This window comes from Protopterus annectens, chromosome 2.part0 (assembly GCF_019279795.1).
Source record: "Protopterus annectens isolate FY-2018-M chromosome 2.part0, PAN1.0, whole genome shotgun sequence".
In the NCBI taxonomy this organism is placed as follows: Eukaryota; Metazoa; Chordata; order Ceratodontiformes; family Protopteridae; genus Protopterus; species Protopterus annectens.
This window is the reverse complement of record NC_056728.1, coordinates 1,361,363,538-1,361,387,163: the sequence shown is the minus strand read 5'-3', so window position 1 is coordinate 1,361,387,163 and position 23,626 is coordinate 1,361,363,538.

The window sequence follows — 23,626 nt, the reverse complement described above, 5'->3', positions numbered from 1 at the left end:
TTGAGAATTTTCCGAACTTTAACATATATTCTTCCAACCAATTTAAACCTACTTCGTGGGGTATACTCCCATATAAATCCACACATCCATTGTAATAAATATCAATGAATCATGACATAATTCCGTTTTTAAAAGTCTTAATAAATCCCATGAATCTTTTAATACTGCAGAACCCTCAAATGCTAATTTTTTGAGTTTATTGTCTAAAAACTGTGAAATAAAAGAAGTTATGGAACCTTCAGAGGAAACTACCAACCTTAAAGGTGGGTCCTTAGAATTTTTGTGGACCTTAGGAATTCCAAATACCGAAGGTACTCTAGAAAATTTGTTGTACAAAAACGTATATATATCCAAATTTATAGAACCTTCTAGTAATAAATCGTCCAATAATGTGTATTTTTGAATTAGCTACATTCACCTCGTTGACCAATGCTAAACAATATTTACTAGTATTTTGTAACTCAACTTCTTTTATTTCACAGTTTTTAGACAATAAACTCAAAAAATTAGCATTTGAGGGTTCTGCAGTATTAAAAGATTCATGGGATTTATTAAGACTTTTAAAAACGGAATTATGTCATGATTCATTGATATTTATTACAATGGATGTTGTGGATTTATATGGGAGTATACCCCACGAAGTAGGTTTAAATTGGTTGGAAGAATATATGTTAAAGTTCGGAAAATTCTCAAACATGGATTTTAATAATATTCTTTTATTCATGGAAATAGTTTTAAACAACAATTTTATGTATTTTGAGAGAGAATTTTATAAACAGATCAAAGGAGTGGCAATGGGAGCAGGATGCACTCCTACATTTGCCAACATTGTACTTTCTTGGTGGGAAGATCAATTCATTCTAAATAGTGAATTCAAAGGTTGTTGGACACTATACAAATGTTTTCTGGATGACATATGTATATTATGGACTGATACAGAACAAAAATTCATTGAATTTTTGAATTATATTAAGACCACTACACATTTTTTGGATTTCACATATAATATTGACCATAAGACTTTAAATTTTTTGGATATTAGTGTTTAAAAGGAAATGGGTAGTTTTAGTTCAAAAGTTTTTAGGAAACAAACTTTTTCTAATTCTTATTTGCATTTTAATAGTGGCCACCCTTACTTTCAGAAGAAAAATCTTATTAAAGGTCAACTGGTAAGGATTAGTCAGATGACATCAAATGACATAGAATGTATGGTCGAAAGTGAAAAGGTCTGTGAAATGTTCAAAAGTAGGGGTTATCCAACAGACCTAATATGCCAGATAGAAAGAGGTTTTTGAAGGTAGAAAAGGTAGGTTTGGACCTATTTTGGGAACAGACCTGGTTAACCTTCCTATAACCGAAGATTCAATTCCAAGAAAAGATGACAAGGACCCTAAAGGGACATACATTCTTGATTATAATGGAGACTCTAATATTATAAAAAGAATAGTGAACAGGGAATGGGATAGATTTCAACAAATTTCTGATATTGATCCTAAAGTGTTAGGGCCTTTACATTTTATATATAGACGGGATTTGAATTTTAAGAACGTTTGAATTTGGAAGTAGAAAAGCAAACACAAGTAACCATTTAAAATATGGCACATATAAGTGTGGGATGTGTTCCCAATGTAACTTCATAGTCAATGCTTCTTCTATTGAAATTCCTAGTAGGAATAGGCATATCACGAATAAGGTGCATGCAAATTGTAATAGCTCAGGTTTAGTTTATTTAGCTACATGCAAAGTTTGTAATTCATTTTACGTTGGAAAGACAGAACGGAAACTTAGGACGAGGATTTACGAACATTATTATGAGATAAATAAGGCCAATTCTAGAAATGCATTATTTTGCCATAAGATGACCTGTCCACAGTCTATTTTTTCGTTTTTTGTTCTTGAAATTGTTCCTAGGAAAATACGGGGAGGTATGTGGGAGGCAAAACTGGAATACAGGGAACTGTTTTGGCAAATTACTTTAGAGGCCTACAGGAATCCCGGTTTAAATGAAATGTCTACCATACCTGCTTTAAAACTTAGATCAGCTAAATCGTAATAATTATTAATGTAATTTTATCATGTACCACTAGAGGACATTGGTACATCATTCATTTCCTTCAACATGAGCAATATATATATATATATATATATATATATATATATATATTTTTTTTTTTTAATTAATTTTTTTTTAATTAATTTTTTAATTAATTTTTAATCAATTGAAGTTTGTTACAGAAATATATATATATATGCATTATTAGTTTTTTACAGAAGATTTTAGGGTGATAATATTGATTATTTATTCATTTATATTCTTGAAAATTTTGAAAACGGAAATATCATTTTAAATATTACTGGATATCCAATGAGGTTTGGTATTTGATTTTCATCATAGTATTTAAACAGCATTTGCACTATTTAATTTATCTGAAGAAGTATTTTATACGAAAACGCAGAATTGTAGTGACAGCGTTAATAAATTATTTTGATTAATTTTACATCGTTCCTCAGCGTTCCATCTCTTATTTGGGTGCTTGTTTGGACTGTATACTTTTTTTAAATATCCATATTATGTTTATGCGGTGAGCAGCAGTGTGCAAGCATGCTGTTATGCAAAAAAAATGTAAAAGTGTAAAAAACGAAAAAAAAATAAAATATGTAACAAATATGTATTATAGAGCTTACATGGAGTACTACAATGGTAGATGTCTGTGGTTGCTAAGGAGGTAGGTTCTGGAATAGTGTAGTTTCCCAGTTGTGTGCACAAATCTGTATGAAAATGAGCTGCAGTTACTGAAAAGAAAAAATGAGTTCCATGCTACCACAGATCACATCTGTGTAGCCCCAGAACCATTTTGGTGTCCACAGAAGAGGTGGCTGACATCAAAAGGGGATGTCTCTCTATTTCTTTAAGCACACTGGAGCACAGCAGTGCCCGTTTTCACACCGTGCTGTTGAGCTGAGCAGGGGGGTGTCCAGTGCTGCTAAGCTTTGTTTAGCTTTGGGTCATGAGTGGTTTGAGCAGGTTTGTGTAGCATACCACTGTACTGAGTGTGGCCATTCATGGGGGTGTGACTATTAACTGCTGAGCATTGTTTATACCTGTGGATCATGTTTGTATGCCACACCGTAGTGCTTAGCAAGGAAGGCTGTCAAAAAAAGAAATTGGCTGAGAAAGCTAATCATATATAAATTACTGATGATCTCTGTTCCACCTAAACTGAGTCATTCCAACCCCTCAATGATGTACTTGGCAGGTGGAATGCATCATAGTTAGCCAAATTCACAGGCTGCATCTGCAGCAGAGCCATATAAAGTATGCATACACCCTAAAATATGATTTCCCCCATACTCTGCACCATTGGAGTCCAGACTTGGGAATTTAAATTGAGAGAATGCTAGGGGCTGCTGTAGCTCTGCTACATCGGTATGTGCTAGATGCTGAGGTCAGTGCTTATACTGCTGCTGGCAATAGGCCTAGACTGACAAGGAGAAGAGTGTTCAGGCCCGGGGTAACCTTCCAGGAGCTACATGAGCTGGAGATTGTAGAGCACTACAGGGTGGACAGGGACATACTACAACAGCTCATCGAGCTCTGCAGCCCTCAACTTAGACCCAGAACCAACAGAGGAGAATCCATCCCAGTGGAAACAAAGGTATGTGTATCCCTTAGGGTACTAGCTACAGGTGATTTTCAAAGACCAACTGGGGACATGATGGAGTTCTCACAGGTATCAGCATCCAGGGTACTCCATTAGTTCCTAGATGTCATCTAAACACATGCCAGTGATCACCTTTATTTACCCCATACACCTGAGGACAGGGCCAGCAGAATGCACCTCTTCTACCATGCAGCACACTACCCTGAGGTACTGGGTGTCATAGACTGCACTCATGTCCACATCAAAACACCACCCGGTGAGGAGGGTAGAGTCTATGTGAACCGCAAGGGGTATCACTCCAACTGCCAGGTCATGTGCAATGCCCAGGGCATTATCATGAATGTGTGAGCTGGCAGCCCTGGAAGTTATCATGACTCTCATATCTGGTATGCATCACAGCTGTATCAGATCTTTGCCAGGGGGACATCCCATATGGCAGTCTCCTGGGGGGATGCTGGCTATGCATTGGCACCATGGATAATGACACCCATCAGAAATGCACACACACCTACTGAAGAATGCAATAATGAGGCAAACGCACAAACTAGGAACATCATAGAGCATGTGTTTGGGCTGCTCAAGTCACTGTTCCGGTGCCTCAATGTAACTGGTGTAGCCCTTCAGCACTCTCCAGCCACATGTGCACAGATGTTCACAGTATGTGCCATGCTACACAATATGAACCTGTGGAAACAGCTGCGGCAGAATCATCACAGAGAAGGGACACACAGCCCCCCACCAGTGCCTAGGTCCCCACTGCCACACCTACAGAGGGAGTCAGAGGAGGAACCCCCTGAGGCTGTCCCTGTAGGCAGACGTAGGCATGCCCAGTATGCCCTGACCTTGGCCAAGAGACAACACATGCGCTGACAACCTAGGGTCCTAGGGACTGACACCTTACTCCGACTCGCATACATAGTAAAAAAGGATGCCAGCCACACCACACAACCTGTACCTAACCATGTACTGGCTCTGTACTACATGCATCAGACAGAGTAAGTCTGAAACACAGATCTCTCAACCACTGCATTCTCAATGTAAGTCACACTTCTATACAACAAGTGTTAGCATATGCTTGGACCTGCTGCATATATATATATATATATATATATATATATATATATATATATATATATATATATACAAAGCTACTTGGGAAAACAGGTACTATGTCCAATACTGAGTGGCCCAGTAAAAGAAACTCATTTAAACCAAGTCTGTATAAAGCCCCCAAGTTTAGAATCCACATTCTTTCCTTTTTATCCAACATTTTTTGTTTATCATTTTCAATCAAATTCATAGTATGGATTGTATCAATCCCTATAAACACAAAATGTGCCATTATACGGTCAATTTTATGTTTATAAAATGAGTTTCTTTGATTATATTAATATCTATAAAAATGGTTAATTTGTTAGTTATTTATTTAGATATTTAGATAAAATGTTTTTTATAATAAATTAAATAATTTTGGGTTGCACTGAGGTTTAAATGCTTGTAATTTTCTGTATTCTGTGTATATATATATATGGTGTATATATTTAAAATAGGGTTTGAACCTTTAAATGATATATATTTAAAGTGTACTACTGATGCACCTGGTACTTTCCACTGATGACGCCTAAAGGGTGAAACCGGTTTGAAACTGGAGTTATGTTTTTCCCACTGTCTGCGAGCCAATAAAGTAACTTTGGCAATCTCTCTGCCTTTGAATTTTTTCATCTACAATTGGCTGTGCTGGAACTACAATTTTGTTGTTATATATATATATATATATATATATATATATATATATATATTTATAGATATATTGAGCTAAATAAAAGTGTAGACTGATTTAGACACTCCACATATATCTACCTAACACAGTTACATAACGCACACACACACAGCTACAGTTAAGCTGACATCCCTGATATATATATATATATATATATATATATATATATATATATATATATATATATGTATATACACACACACACACACACACACACACAGATATATATATATATATATATATATATATATATATATATATATATATACACACACATATATGTGTATATGTGTGTGTGGGGATGTATGAATGTCCCCACTTACATGTAGAATGCTGGGGTTTTCTGCACCTACACACACAACAGTTGTCAAATGGTAACAGACCAAGGCTGCGTAATGACAGCATGCACTCAGCCACAGAACCTTGTGCCTGTGGAATGTCACCTTGTAGACAGACAATGGTGAGCAGGTGGTATAATGTGCAAAGTTTGCTATGCAGCACTTGGGAAGACCATATTGTCACTGGCCAACTGCCCAGCTACCAAACTGCAACTGGCCAGACATGGCAATACTGGTAACTGTACACACATAGCAGGGGTATTAACGGGTATTCCACTGCTATGACACTAGTTACTGTGTGTGTGTGTGTGTGTGTGTGTGTGTGTGTGTGTGTGTGTGTGTGTGTGTGTGTGTGTGTGTGTGTTTATAGATATATCTCCTACAGTAGTACAGACAAACCCATTTGCCCATGTCTGTGCAATGGTTATTCATTTTATGGCCCTGTCACTACTTGACAGTCCTCCATTGCCCCCTGTACAAAGCCTGCTGATGTCTTCCACCTTAACAGAACTGGATGATAATCTAATAATGGATAAGCTCTGTGGTGTTGTGATGAGCACTTTGTGCTACAGTATATGCTACTATATGTGCAGTGGTTTGAATCTCACAAGAAGCATCTGTGTGTGTGTAAATATATCCCCTTGCAGCAGTGAGGACATGCCTGTATGGCCTCTCTCTATGCAATCATTATATATTTTAAGGCCCTGTGACTACTTGCCAACCTCTCCATTGTGGTCCTTTACAAAGCCCGCTGATGGTATCCACCTTAATGGCACTGGCTGGCAATCTAATAACAGATAAGCTCAGTGGCACATGTGATAAGTACTTTGTTCTTTAGTGTGCATTACTAGATAGGTAGGAGTTCTAATTTCACATAAACCAAGAGTGTGTGTGTGTGTACAAATATAGTCTTTTGCAGCAGTATGCATATGGCCATATGGGTTTTTTATGTGAAATGGTAATGCATTTTACTGCCCCATGACTAGCTGCTGGTCCTAAATAGCCCAAATCAACCTAAGCATAACTCCTATCTACCACCACCTACATTTGTATGTATGAAACACCTAGATGACATGCATCAAGGGTAGCAGACTTCATCAGAGGGTATGCACGCCTGATTATGCTGACTGCCCCCATTGTCCCTGGCACACTGTTTGACATATATGCACCTAGGTAACCACTCATGTATACAGCTGTACCTTGCCGATGTCATGTTTCTGCTGTGCTGTTATGCCATGTTGTGCTGCTGTATTACCGCCAAGTCTCCATAGCTTAGCCACAGTGGCTGCCCTTTGCCATGCAGCATTGACCATATCTGTGGCCTGGTGTTGGACCTGCTCATAGGTCCTGTCCTGTTGGGTGATTTGGTTCACTGCCATGATGAGGTCAGACCACAGTGCTGCATGTTGGTCATGATTTTGGTGACTTCTGGACAACAGAATGTGGTGATGCAGTCTGAGGCCATCCAGGATAACATTATTTTCTGTGGCTGTAAATGCTTGGTGCCTCCTGTGAAACATCATTCCTGAAAGACAACAAGAGGGGAACACATCATAGGACCAGATACGTGGACATCCACTATGTACAGACCATACACAACCAAAATGGGCTGCACTATCCACTCACACATCATACCCCAAAGTCCATTAACACAATACATGTGTGGCTATCACCAAGATAGTAGCAATAATGGTTATGTCCCTGTGTGCTATGACAGAGCCTGTTGTATGTCTCTAGTCCCATCACTGCAGTCGACTGTGGCATGTCCCATATGGGCAAAGTCCCACTACTATGTCACACAGCCACTGTCAGACAAATAGCTGTGCACTATTGCAATTATATGGAGGCAGTCCAGCAACACCAGTGTGTCACAATGACTGACAGCAATGCAAACCTGCTGTAGTATATCTTCCCTTTAGGCATCATACTGCTCTACTACACAGATGTTTCTGGAATGTGAACATGTGCCTCATAGATGTGGTCTTTTGGCACAAACATGTGGATGTCTGTCAAACAGTTGGCCAATCATTGATAGCTGGTGTAAGAATATAGAGAATCTGGCTGTCGCGTGCCAGACTCCTCAGAAAACACTTATGCTATAGTAATCCCCATTAATCTATTCATAGTCTTACTTTGTATGGCCAATATGTGCATTCTGTCACTGAGTTTGGGCCTGTTCCCCCCACTAATAAAGGCTATGACCTGAATTCCTGCTGTAAGGGGTTGACAGGTATGTTAGACATAGCTCTCAAGCAATGAGGTACGAACTTCAACAAAACAGTGACCTAGTCAGAGTACATCAGGTACCGTCAGGGATACCTTTACAATGTCTGAACTATTTTTGTGTGACATTGACAGACTTAGAGGAGATAAATTACAGTACATCATATGATATTACAGCTGTATACACCCTTACTTACTGTCAATATGCCTAACTCATAATCCACTAGCTTTAATACAAGAGCCGACCATTGTAGAAGGGAGCAACAGGAGCAGAGCTGTGATTTGATTCAAAGTAGGGACAGTTGATGGGCATGCCTGTAGTTGCTGGACAGCAGGGTATCACCAGAATGTCAATGCATTAGATGTACTACAGGCCTCCTATTGTAATCCCTTTTTCCAATACCTTCATCTTCCCATCTGCATCCCATTTTATGGGCACATGTATTACATACCTGGTAGATTGAAGTAATCCTTTTTTGACAAGATCGTCTGCGAATAGCTTGGTAAACCATAGTGTGTCTGAGTAAAGCAACATACAGACCTGCTCCTTATAGGCAATTGATTGCCTTTTGTAGGGAATGCTCATTAACAGATAATTGCACCAGTCTGTGGCTCAGACTTGTTAATTGCATCCAAAGCAGCTGGGTTGCACTTTCATTAGCCAATAACATGGCACCATAGTACAATATTTAAGGCCTTCATGTAGACCTTGGGCTCTTTCTTAGTCTTTGAGATGGGCATTAGTGAGGTGTGGAGCCTGCAGCATCAGAGGGTAGGTACAAATACTGTCCACTGTTGACATTTATGAGGTATGTCCACAGTTTTGCATGATATGTTTGTCCATTGTCCCATGACATTGTGATTATCTGACAGTTCAGTGGTAAACATTATGGGCTGAGGTCAGTAAAGAGAGAGAGAGATGTGTGAATGTCAGACATCATACCCTTCATAATATGCATGTTGATGTAGTAGCTGCTATTCTGTCAGCTCACTATCTTTGTAGGGGCAAACTGTGAAACATGTCCCTGTAGCTGGACCTTTGCCCCCCTTTATATATGGTTTTGTCTGGATCCCTTATTCTAGGGGGGTGTGAGGTATGGTAGGTCTATAGCAGCTAGCTTAACATACAGCTGTGCAGCTGCAGCCTAGGACACATGGGGGTGTGTGACGTCTTTGGAGGACAGCAAGCTGTATGTGTAACTGAGGCAGCAGTGTCAGCTGTGTCGTCACAGCAGAGCCGGGGTAAGGGTCCCCTTTACAGTCCAATTGAGGCATGTATATAAGGTACATCTGTTGGTAACAGTGGTTGTAACAGTGCCAACCACAGAGTAGTTGTCACTCTCCTACTTTGGACACAATAGCACAATAGAAGAGTCTTTGTGAGTTCGGTTCAGGCAGCTTTATTTTATACAAACACATCACAATAGAAGTTTACTGATTTTAACTTAAGTAAGTCATATACAAACTAACTACTGTAGTCATACATGCTTGCTCTCAGGCTGTACTCTCAAAATAGCACTAGGAATGGTGTGCTTGATATTTATACATGCATGTTACATCTTTGACATGCTTCTTGTAGACACTGCACACAGCATGTGCACTCTGATCTACATCCTACCTTTTGAAAATAAAATGTGTAATATTATGAATTTATTTAGCATGCAGATATCACACACAATTCTCTATCATGCATTTACACAAAATAAGATACATATATATATATATATATATATATATATATATATATATATATATATATATATATATATATATATATATATATATATATATATATATATATATATATACACACACAGTTAAGTCCATGTTACTGCATATTTCACACTGGGCTTGGATACTCATCCATATCGTGTGACATAAAACTGGGAATTGGACTTAACAATTGGAATTGTCTCTGTAAAGTGCTCGGTCTTAGAATTGTCTGAAACATCTTTTGGAATGGAATCAGAGATACCAACACACTCTGGAATGGAAACAATATTTGGTTCACTCTAAGATTTTGAGTCTTTGTCATTAAAACAATGTTGCGATGACGATTTTGGTACAAGAAGTAAATGTTTGCAATTTCTCCTGTACTCCACGCCCTCGGATTCTACCAGGTATGATCTAGGCTCGGCACATATACTTGTAATCTGACGAATCTGGTCAAAACCTTTTGCTGTTTTATTCTCACTGTTTCTCCACCCCTCAATGGATGAAGAAACCTGCACAATTTGTCATAACTGGATTTCTAGATTGAACATTTCTTGAATAGTTGAGCCTTTATGGTTCTGTTGTTCTTAGCTTTAGGCCTCAATAAACTGGAACTAATAGGTAGCATCATTCTGGTTTGCCTGGAAAGATGTCTTTGAGCAGGTGAGAAAAATATCATCATGGGGTATGTTTCTGAGATTAAGTAAATTTAAAAAGATATCAGTATTGTCATGCTTTGACCTTTCAAGTAATTGCTTTGCACTCTGCACTGCACGTTCAGCTAGAACATTTGACTGTGGGTATTCAGGACTGGTAGTAACATGCACAAAGTTCCACTATCTTGCAAATTTCTGAAACAACAGAATAGTAAATTGAGTATCATTGTTAAAATAACTTTTTAAGGACTACCATGGACTGAGAAATGACGTTTCAACTTAGCAATAACAGTAGTGGATGTTAGGTTAGGTAATAAGCCAGTCTTAAACTAATTCAAATAAAAGTCTACCAATACCAAGTAGTGTTGATTATTACACTCAAAAATATCAGTGACTACTGTCAACCAAGGTAGTTCAAGGACTGGACTTGGCTGAAGTGGTTCTCTTTGCAAATGTGGTCTAGTACTATTGCATACTGAACAAGAAGAAAGTACTTTATCAATGTCTCACAGTAATGAAGGCCAAAAGACTAATTATCTCGCTCTTCTCTTAGTGGATGCAGAACCTGGGTGACCATGATGCAAAATCTGGATATATTACTGTTGATGTAAAGAAGCAGGAACAACAATTTTAGGACCTTTGTAAATAATGCCATCAACCATTAACATTTCATCTCTATAAGGAAAATAGGTTTGCACTTCAGGTGGTACACTAGATTGCTTTGCCATGCAGCAGTAATGTAGTGATTAAGCTTTTGCAAAATAGGAGCAGTCTTTGTGTGATCTCTTTACTTATCAAACCTAGTCATAGAAAAATTACACATTGCCATCACTTCAAAGTCAAAAGTCTCTGTGTCAAGCTGTTCCGCTGTATTTCTGGGTGATCTGGATAGGGTATCAGCCAGATAGAGTAGTTTGCCTTTTGTATAGACCATTTTGAAATTGTACTTTTGTAATTTGAGCATCAGTCTTTGTATTTTTTCTGGAGCGGAATGCATAGGCTTTTTTAGAATAGTAACTAGAAGTTGGTGGTCAGTTTTAATCTGAATAGTTTAACCATAAATATAATCATGAAACTTGGAACATGCAAATACTATTGCCAAAAGTTCTTTCTCAATGTAAGCATACTGCATCTTAGTTTGTGTAAGTGTTCTAGATGCATAGGCTACTGGTCTGCTCTCTTGAAGTATAACTGTGTCTAGACCAAATTTTGAAGCATCACAGGAAAATGTGACTGGTTTATTCACATCGTAGTATCTTAATGGAGGTGGAGTGGCAATTTTCTGCTTGAGGTTTTCAAATGCCTTCTGGTGGTGGTCCAACCATGACAATGCAACATTTTTGCTCAGTAGCTCTCTTAAAGGTGCTATCAACTCCATGAAGTCTGGTATACACTTTCCTAAATAGTTTACTATGCCTAGGAAATATTGTAGAGCTTGAGTTTTGTCTGGTGATGACATCTCAAGGATAACTGCTTGTTTGGTCAGATCTCATCTCAAACCTGTACTGGTAAACAAATAACCTACATATGTAACGTCTGGTGGCCTGAATTTGCACTTCAGAGGACTGAGCTTTAAATTCACTTCATGTGCTGTGTGTAGAACTCTCTTTAGATTTCTGTCATGTTCTGTTTCACCACTGCCTCCAACCAATAAATCATCTACTATTATGGCACAAGGATAACCCCCAAACATTTGATCCATTGCACACCGGAAGACTTCACTTGCAGAATTTATTCCAAATGACATCCTTAGGAATCTGTATCTGCCAAACAGGGTACCAAAATGGTTAGTAATGAAGATTTGCAGTCATGCATCACTTGCCAAAATGAACTTTTTGCATCCAGGACAGAAAAAAAAACAGTAGCATTCAATATTAGAGCTGCGACCTCTTTGACTGTGCACATTGGATGATGTGGTCTCTTCAATGCCTTGTTCAAATCTCTTGGGTCAATACATATTCTGATTTCATCTGAGCCTTTTTTGTGAGCTGCTACCATAGATGACACCCATTCAGTTGGTTCTGTAACTTGAGAAATTACACCTTGATGCACCATTTTATCCAACTGAGCCTTGACTTTATTCTGCATAGCTACCAGATGTTTTCTTGTGGGCTGACTACTAGAGTGACCTCTGGGTCTAACTTCATAGAATAAACAACTGGAAGTTTCCCTAACTTGTCATCAAAGACAGCAGCACACTCTGAGAAAATGGCTTCAGGAAAGTTGGAACTTGGAGATGTACTTATGTGATGAACTTCTTCGGTGAAAGAAAGCAGATTCATTCTCAAGCTGTCTTTGAGACCCAATAAAGATGGCATTGGCCTTCAGACTGCATAGAATAACAAGTTATAACAGTTCTTGGCCAAGTAACATGAAAGCATCACTGAGCCTTAGGTTTTAATTTCTTCACCTCCATAAGCAACAAGTTTCTCACTACTGGGCACATTGAGTTGTTTATTAGTTCTCACTTTAGCAAACGTGTCTGCTGATATAACATTATACTTTGAACCAGTGTCTACTTTAAGCTCTGTGGATTTACCATTGATCCGGAGAGTACAGAACATTTTGTTTTTGCCAATAAATTCACTTCATGAACTCTTTCACCAATTACAAATACACCATCTACATAGAAAGCTGACTGATATGTCTCTTCTTGATCAACCTGTTTTTTTGTGTGACATTTCTTTACAACTGCACGAGGTTTACTCGATTTGCAAAACATTTGAAAATGGTTCCAGTTTTTACACTTGTGACATTGCTGACCAAATGCTAAGCATGTCTCTCTTTTAGACTCATACTTTGCACCACAATTGCGACAGGTAACAATAAAGCTGGACTTTGGTTTTGCTGATTCATGCTCATACTGTACTGAACATGCTCCTGATTCATGCTCATACTGTACTGAACATGCTCCTGACGCATGCTCATACTGTACTGAACATGCTCCTGATTCATGCTCATACTGTACTGAACATGCTCCTGATTCATGCTCATACTGTACTGAACATGCTACATAACCCATCGGTTTACTGCATGCATGGGTTCTTTAACTGACTGGTGTTAGAATGTGCTGGAAAACTACACGGTTTCCTTGATGAGACAGCAGGGGGTTGTGACTGCCATGTGCTTAGGCCTACTTCTGTTTGCCACGTGTTGGATACTATCTACATTTGCTCTGGAGCCTGCTGAAACCATGCACTTGTCACTTGCAAGCATACTTGTGTGTTTTTCTGTCACTTCATAGATCTGACAAATCTCTACAGTTCTACTCAACATTAAATCACTGTCACGAAGCAAGCACTTTCTTTCTTACAGCAGCATTATTAATGCCACACACGAGCCTGTCCTTTATTAACTCATCTTTTAAGTCACCAAACTGAAAGTTAAGAAAGTTCAGTTACAGATTTGCTGTTCTGAACTGTTTGGAAGTTTCTAGAAGGCCAGTGCTTGCTTGGGCTAAAGGAAAGTCTCTGTGTTCACCAGTGGGAGTGGTTAACACTGAACAGCCTGCTGTCCCTGGAGGAGTGGTTACTACCTAGAAGCTGTAGTTTTTTGGCCATTTTGGGTCAATTCTAAACTCCTTGATCTCTCTCTCTCTCTTAAAACCCTACAACTCTTTTTTTGCGCAGTTTTGCGCACTGAGCAGCGTCGGGCAGCGCCGCCTAAACAGGTTTAAACTATTCCAGGCTCCCCAAAGTCTGCTCTTCACTTTTTCCCTTAGAACTGTTTAAACTCTCAAAGTAATTACTCTATTCTCTTTCTAAAGCCCTGCACTTGCTCATCTCTTATAAGGAAACACTAACTAACTAAAGCACTACACCCTCCTTGACTTCTCATAAGTATTAGGCTCCCGATTGGTCCTTGCTGATCAAGTGAAAAATCAGTTCCCTTCCCTAATCTGATCAGTAAAAAAACAGTTCCCTATACTAATCTGGTATGTCCAAGGGTCAGTTTCAAGGTTACTCTCCAGTCCAGCTGGTGAATCTGGGAATTTTGAGGCAATGTTACAATTGCCTTATGTACACAGACAACCCTCTCCTCCTTCCAACAAACTCTAATACATGTGAGAGATGCAGTTACACAGCCAAACTGAAGGCAGAGCTCTCTCAACCCAAGACTGGCACAGTCAGTCAGGAGGAAAAGGTAACCACCCACACCACAAATCCAGTCTCACACAGACCTTTTGCATCTGCATACTCAACACATAAACACACCTTACCCGACACCTGCAGCAACTGGAGAGACCCCAAAAGTACCTCACCAAGAGGATCATGGGCTACAAACAGATGTCCTATGCAGCTCAACTAAAGAAATTCCAGCTCTACTCAGTTGCTTACCGCCTACTCAGAGGCGATCTATGCCTGACGTACAAAGCCATGTCAAACCCAGAATTAATGGACATGCTCCACCTCAAAAAATCCAAGTCCCTTAGAGCTACACGCTCCAGGGACCTAAACCTCAGCACAAAAATAAATAGGACATGCTGGAGGGACAGATTCATTTCCCAGAGGCTCCCGTCACTCTGGAATAGAATCCCAATTCATGTTAGACATAGCCTCTCGCTGACTCTCTTCAAGCGAAATCAGGACGCATGGATGGGAAATCGCAAATTCACCCCTGGGATCTCTTCTGTGTCCCTGCTAGACAGAGGCACAGTAAACTAATCTTAAAAGGGTACCATCTGTGACCTACTTTACAGAGGCACAGTAGGCTAATCTAATAGGGAGGCAGAAGCCAAATACACTCTGGCTAGGCTTATAAATGCCCTAGGGCAGATAGCCTAGTATCTACCTATGAACCTATGAACCTATAGCTCCTATAAACAATCTTGCACACCATGGCTGGTAGTTGATCTTGGGTGACAACCCCCTCTGGCCCCAATACTGGGGGCTGGGCCCCATTCCCTGAGGTGGTTCCCCCTGAAGGTGGTGCAAGACCAGCAGATGGGGCACCACCAGCTTGGGTCCCAGATGTGCTGCTACCCAGTGCTACAGCTGGCTGAGGTAGGGTAGGCGGATCAGCAGGAACTAGCCTATCCAGACTTGATGTGGGTATACAGGTAAAGCATCGCATATATGTGAATTATGAACAAAACCATTGTTAGTAATAACAGCATGTCAGAATATTGTACATCACCCCATTACAGTTAAATGCATATTATGTGAAACACAACAATAAATAACAGAACAGTCAATATATTAACAACATGCCAGTAACAGTTACAGCATAAGGCCAACTGAACAGGTAATTCAGCAAGATATGTTAATATGCAACCATAGTAATACATAACATTAATAAAACGCATGCCCCAAAATAAAGTTTATGGAACAACATATGTTAATAGTAAACCATAACAAATATATATCAATAATAAGTATATGAAGATAAGGGGGGAATACAGTCCATTAATTCCATCATGGGCTATATAGTTGACAACAGCAATGCTATCTGCTCTACAGGTGTGTCCTTTCTTTATGTGTAAATGTGCCCTATAGTTGCTGTAGCATGTATGTACCTCTCAAGCTAATTGCATGGAACACTATTGGCCAAGCAGTAACACTGCAGGTAACTACAAAGAACACCTGCACATCAGGTGGACCTGTATAACTACCATAGTGTACTGTGGGCTGATGTACTCTTACTTTGCTATTGACATATAATCATGTCGATGATACATTTGTGACAGAGGGATTACGCAACAGTAATTACATTCTGTGACAGCGTAACACTTGAGAGACACACATGTGTACAGTACAGACAGTACACAACTATAATGCCATGCTTGGCAAGCATGGGGATAGAACCCAATAGCAGTGACTGCAGGGGACATGTGCATCACATGTATTAATTGACTGCAGCAACCTTTACAAGGCACTGCAGGCAGCCATACCAAGATTACACATTTTATTTCTTTTATTTTATTATATTTTATTATTGAACATATTTCCTTTATTTTACACATTAATAGCAAATTTGTGCTAATGATTTTAACAGTCTGTGACATCTGACCAATTATTTACACATAATATGGGCTACCTCACCCATTTACCAGTAGTCCCTGTGGAGAGAATATCTGTCATCATAACATATCTGACTCAGTAATATTTTTTAGTATATAGCACTGGATTCTAACCCTGTTCTGTGTGTGGAAAAATGTACTTTTTATATAGTATTTAACAAACTGAGCTACTAAGTTATTGCTGATATCTGACTGACTGATATTTACCTAGAGCTCACCTGGAAACAAAATATGACCTGGTACTAGTACTACAGTGTTATAGTACACTGCAGTGACAGTTGAACACACATGCATGAAATACAATCTTGATAAAGATACTAGGTAACATTACTAAATAAAATGCAAGTGTACACAGTATGTTATTGGGTTGAAATATCAGCTCTAATACCACAAGTATTGCACAACAGTTTATTATAGATACCTTCATGCAGTTACTGGAATAGTTTCAAGTTTTTCTTGCATAACAGTTGGCATTATGCAGCTGTAATTCCACAGTTATTGCACTACAAATGTTTTACAGATAAATGGCTAATGTTCCACTTTTTCTGTCTTATTTGACTATAGATAGCATAATATAGCTGTACTCATCAAGCTCAATGCGCAACCTAGCCAGGCATCCTGTATTTGCCTCAATGTTGTGAAATCTCACCTCCGCAGCTGTTGGGAGAGAAGCACACCATTATGCATACTAGTTTAGCAGACATTCCAGATTAAATATTGGTGAAACACAGGTAGACATACTTACAGACATGTGGAATATTGCCTTCCCAGACTTCTTGGACCCAGGCATCCAATAGAGCCCGCTTACATCTTTCAGGTCATCATGGTGGTGACGATGCTGCTCACCTGTGTGAGGGATACCAGTTGCACTGGTGAGGTCCCTTGTCAGCCAGTCCCAGGTTTCCACTTTGAACTCCCAGCCCTGGTAACATCCCTGCATGAGACAGTCTTCATGTTTTTTTGGACTCCTCCGTACCCCACCACTGTGCCCAAAAGCATAAACCCTCTCCATCACCTGCCATTGTATACTTTAGAGACAGAACTCCAATGGGTTATGGTGTATTCCCACTTATTGGGCTTAATATAGCCCATTTTCCTGCCCTTATGCACCACTGGGCAACTTTTAAAAATGCCAAATGTGGTTCATTGCTTGGCACCATGCAAACCAGCACAGCTGAGCAGTGCTTGAACTGGCAATGCTTAGCAGTGCTTAGCAGTGTGCAAACCAGCTAAGCACAGCCAAGTGGTGCCAAGCACTGCCAAGCAGTGCCTAAACATAGATTGTTTAAGCAGTGCTTATCATGGCTTAGCAAGGCTTAGCAGTGCTTAGCTGAGCACAGCAGATCATGATTTCAAAATAAGTGGCATCATTTATATTTCAAAATTAATTGTTTAATTTCTCTTCCATAGATTCAAAGCCTGCACCTACTGCACATAAGGCTGTAACTCTATCCATTTGGCTACATGGATATGTAGAATGCTACTATGCTTTTATATATACCTTTGAGCTAACTCTAAGCACTGCTAAGCACAGTGCCATGCCACACAAACTTGCTAAGCAATGCTTAAACTTGACCTTTGATTTAAAAATTAAAAGCATCTGGTTTCAATTTTCAGATGTTTGGCACATGTTAATTGCTGCATGCCACGCCATGCAAACTTTAAAAAAAATATTAAATACATTGATATCATGCACTTGAACAATGCAGGGGGTGTGTTACTCATCTGCAGACACGGTTAGTGACATAACCTAAATTGATTCAATAACCGTGTTCCACAGCTCTCCCTCAGCAGAGCGGCATCATTAATATGCATGGTGTGCTTCTGAGGGGGAACCGTATACAGGGACATGGTAACTTCTGTGTAGACTCTACATTATGCCTACACAGAATCTATTAAATCTGGGGGTAAGTGTTTGGTATCAAAAATGAAGATCCACAGAGAATTAATCAGAGGAATACTCATGATTATGGGATGAAGGAGCCAAGACAACAAACTGTGGACTAATGAGGCACATCCTTCCACCTGGATTTTTCAGAAGATACTTCTACACCAGCATGTTAAACACAACAAGAAGGACCATACATTCATCAACTCTATGAAAAGCAAGACAACCTCTTCTTTACCTCACAAATCCTAATAGAAGAATATCCAAGTCTGCAGTGGAATTTGAAAGGTGCTAACAAAACAATAAGACCATTAAATAGACAATATTCCTATTTTATAAGCTGCATTTTTATATATTCACACCACAAAATGCATGCTTGACCTTTGTCACACACAAAGAGGGCAATGTGAAGGAACAAACCTTAAATTGACCAAAATAGACACACGTACAAACAATGATGCAATTTAGTAATGCAGCCTTCTAAGAACAGTAACTAAAAAAATTATTACTTTTAAAACAAACAGTACAGTTTGTAGGAAAGCTCATGGTGCGACATGCAACTACTGATGCAAGCTAAGGACTGGTAAAGTAAGAAGACAAACAGACCAGCCCCATTAAAATCTGAGCCAGCTGGTCATGCATACAGCACAGCCAATGGAAGATTTCAATACTCCAGGTGTGAGAATCCAGGTGCTGCAAAGCGATGAGCTGTATGTTGTGATTCTGCAGGAGACAGTCATGTAACTTTCTTAACTGCAGTTCATTGTAACTACAGTTTATTCTTTTCTGTTGAAGTGAGTAATTAGTGCCTTGTCCTGGGAGAATTTAGCTTTTTTTTTGTAAACATCTAATGTTCTGTAGTCTGAGATTCAGACATCAACACACTTTCCATATTTTTCTATAGACAGCATCATCAAATATGGCCCTTATCTAGCTAGCCTGAGGGTGTAGACTGATAAAGCTCTAAGACAAAACCAACATATTTATTTATTCATTGCTTTTTGTTAACTGGGAAAGTTCAGCTGGGTTGCTTCAGTGTAGGTCCAGGGAGAAAAGCTCCACAAGATACAGAGAGAAAGTAAGACGCATAGATAAATGTAATTAATAGCCTGAGCATATAATGAGAAAAAATAATAATTGCTTGAGCACACAATGGTGAGAAAACAAAAACATTAGCAAATTACATAAGAATAGTTAGAATACAAATATATTATAATCATGATATAGACAATACAGTGATATACGAAAACTTTCAAAGATAGATCAGAATGAGGGTTTAGAATAACAAAATATAGACATATACTATTTTATAATTATAAGACAGTGGCGAATTGAACTTTTATAACAATGTAAAGTTAATTATAGTGTGGTACAGTGTATGTGGCCACGTGGACATAATAATACATGATAAGACAGATTACTGGCCAACTTAGAATTTTAAAACAAGATGGGACAGAGTGAGAAAGGATAGTTTTGCCATGTGTGGGGTATGCATGAGTCTAGATAAACATTTGGCCATCTGATGGAGCTGGCATGGAGGATGGCTGTGTCATTTTTTTCAGTACTGGCATGGGAAAATCATTCTTCAAGACCTGGTGAGGTTAGAGGCTTGGAATGACTACTGGTCTGGGTATATGTGAAGGCCTAGGGAGGAGAGGTTACTTTAAGACCCTGGGCAGGCATGTCCTCTGTGGTCACATCCTGTTTCACAATCCTATCTACTAAACTGAGTCAGCATACTAGGAGTAGGGACTTGGAAATAAGCCCTAGTGTAAAGGGTAACAAATGATGCTTCTGATTTCTAGCTCCAGTCTGCCTCTCTCAAATCACCTGGACTTCATTTTCCCACTGCAAATGCAAGGGTCTCTACCATATCCCTAAATTGCTATGATTTTGGCTCTGAGATTTAGTGTTCTTCCTCCTAGATTTATAATGTTCCTCATATAGTCAGACTTGTTTCTGAGTACGTACTTTCTGAAATACATAAATTAATCCTAAGCAAAGAATCACTGTCACTAACTATAAAGAATCTAGTATATAAAGACCTTCTCTTGTGAAAAATGAAAAAGCAATCCTTTTTCTGACCCTCTACTATGGTTTTTAAATGCCAGTACTATGATTTTTAATTCTTGGAAGTTAAGAGGTATGTCCACTACAAGACGGACACTGACTAACCACCTTCTATCTACCCATTCTTCATCTGAGAGTCTTACAAAGGAAAGGCTGTATTACCAGTATTTCAAGTAAACCTGTCAGAAAATAATTGTCAAATATAATAAAACTGGCAAAACACAAATACTCCCAACTTGATTGTCATGCCCCTGACAGACATAAGTTCTTTTTGTGGGGAGCACTATTGGGTGAGTGGAAAGTGACATTGAAATTTGGGAAATAAAATAAGCACAGAGTATATCTATACTTTGATGCTTTCAAATTTGCCATAACTGATACAAAAACAAAGTTTTGCGAAAGCATATATGTAAAGTAAAAGTCATTGAGTGCGCACACCCACACACCCACACACACACCCCCCCACCCACACACACCCCCACACACACACACCCACACACACACACACACTCACCCATACACACACACACACACACACACACACACACACACACACACACACACACACACACACACACACACACACACTTTGTTATATATACCTGCATGGAAATCTATATATCTTTATAGCTTTGTTTCTGGTATTTTATCTTGCAGGTGGTGGCTTGCTGCCTTTTATTTGTTTCTGTTATTTTGCAGCATGCAGTTATTTCAGCCTTTGCTTATAGAGCCCGAAAGTTCACATACTGATTCTGCAGCCTAATTATTCACTTTTGACAAACATACATTTTAATGTCAGAATAACTCCACTATTAGAATTTTTACAGAGCACTAGCATGTTTACTACATGAATCATATAGCTTGCTTAACAATACAATGATTGACTAAAGCATTAGCTAAGAACTATTACACAGGTTAATGTAGCTAACAGTAGTCAAATCTACATGTGTGCAATACAGCTTTTCACCTATACCCTGGAGACAGATTTTTATACTGCAGCTAAAAACTCTAAAGCCTATCTCTAGGTATGCAAGCAGTACCTTTAAAGAGAAAACACATACTCTATATAACTGAATAAAAAACCTGCAAGTTTATGGTGGGTGAGAAACTACAAGAAAACAAGGATAAAGGGGAATATTTCTGCATGCATTTCCATTTTTCCTCTCTGCAGTGGGCCATGCCTTCTTACTTAAAGTCATTGAAGTTGTCTGTTATGCTAATTAGTCAGCAAAATTAAATTTGTGCACCTATTAGATTTATAGCTATTTTATTTGTACAGTCATTTGGATTTTAGCTATTGTATCTAGAATGATTAAAAATTAAAAAACATTTTAAATGTCTTTAAGTGCATGCTCTGAAAGCAGCATGAAGGTGAAGACTGGAAGTTTCTAGCTTCCAAGAAAGAGCAGCACAGACATACATTTTTTTTGACAAGGGTTAAATTGTCATCAGATGCAAGATTAATACAGTGATTATTTAACAGACAGTATCAATATCACATTGATAATTTTGCTGTCAGACTAGGCCAAAGTACATTTCTAAAAGCTGCAAAATGACACATGCTGACCAGTTGTCATTTACTTGATAAGATGTTAGCACATTCTATAAATGTTCTTCCTCGTACATAAGTATGGAACAAGGCCTTCTTAATCTAAACGCTACTTATGTTTTACAAAGATTGCAATGTAGCCATTGAATCAGATCCATGGCTTCAGACCACCTGCAATTAAACTACCCACAAAACCAATATTTGTTCAGTTTTATACGTACGTTTCTGAGAGAAAGCAAAGCCAAGGAAATGGATAGCTAAGCCAATATTTGCAGAACATTAAAAATGGTGTAAAAAATCTCAGTGCTGTAACTGTATAAGATTGCTGACAAGCTATATTTATTTCAAAAGAGCAGGAAACATGATTCTAGCTGTATCCTGTAATTTTATCTTGGTATTTCAACCATCATGTCTTATTTCATTGAAAAAATGTATTAAGTAGACATGGTCCAAACCACTGGATGTCATTTACCTTTACTAGACTATAGTATTAAGGACTACACATGGCAAGGCCAATAGGGCTGTTCCATTCAGGTTTAGTAAACAGCCTATGGTAGACTTTAAAATATGTTAGAAGGGCTCCATCTGGCCCAGCAAATACCAAATGCAAATATGTATGTCTAACTCTGTTTTGGTGTTATGTAAGCTTTTTTTTCCAGATGGCAACTTGAGTTACTCCTGGCTTTCAGCAACTTTTAATTTTTAATACAAATACTGTGGGCTGCTGGCTTATACCTGTATTTACTAAACTGTTTAAGAGAGCCTTTGAATTTATACTGTATTCTAGAACACATAGTACCCGTAAGTGTTTTGATGTGCTGTCTTCTTTAAGAATGTGATGACTTTAGCTAATAAGTCTTGCATTAATTGTATATAAACTACCTTAAGATTGCCTGCCACATGAACATAGCCAGACATACCTCTCAACTTTTTTGTTGAAGCATTCTGGATAGACTTGGGCAAGAAAAGGCTAGATCAGTAATATCAAAATTAAGAGACCTGATTAGAGGGAAAAATGGCTCTAAAACAATATAGAATATACTAGCGATGATTACATGGAATTATATGCAGGGGAAGTAGAAACAGAGAGAAGACAATACTGAGGTATACTTCAAAAAAGTTAAATTTATCAAAGTTAACAGAGGAAGAGGGGCAAAACCTGATTAAATCCATTTCAGCGATAGAAATAAGGGATCTCATATCTGGGGAAACACCTGGATTAGATGGTATTGTAGTGAAAATATGGAAAAGAAAGGAAGGGATACTTATTAAGGCCTGGCATCTTCGATTTAATCATGTTTTAAATGGACGAGAGATAGCTAAGACAAGGAAGGAAACTGTTGCAGTGTCGACATATGAAAGAGTGGAAGGGAAGGGACAAGTCATGCCTATAGAATGACAACCAAAACAAAAGATGGGTTAGACAGATGGAGAAGGCAGCCGCAGCATTGTGGAGGGGAAGTAATAAAGAACCTAGATACTGGAAAAAGTTGAAAGAGAATGGAGGCCGGAAAGAGTGGGAGGAAGTTAGACAGAAATACAATCCTCAAGATCAATTGCTATATGGGTTCCTAGGATCATAGGTGTGTACTAGGCTAATAGCCCTGGAGCCTTTACAAGCCTAGCCCATAGGATTACCCTGGCATCGTGCTACCCGACCTTAGTTCCTAGTGCCTCTGTTGAGTATAGCCACTGGAGTGATCCCCAGGGTGAATTTTCTATTTCCCA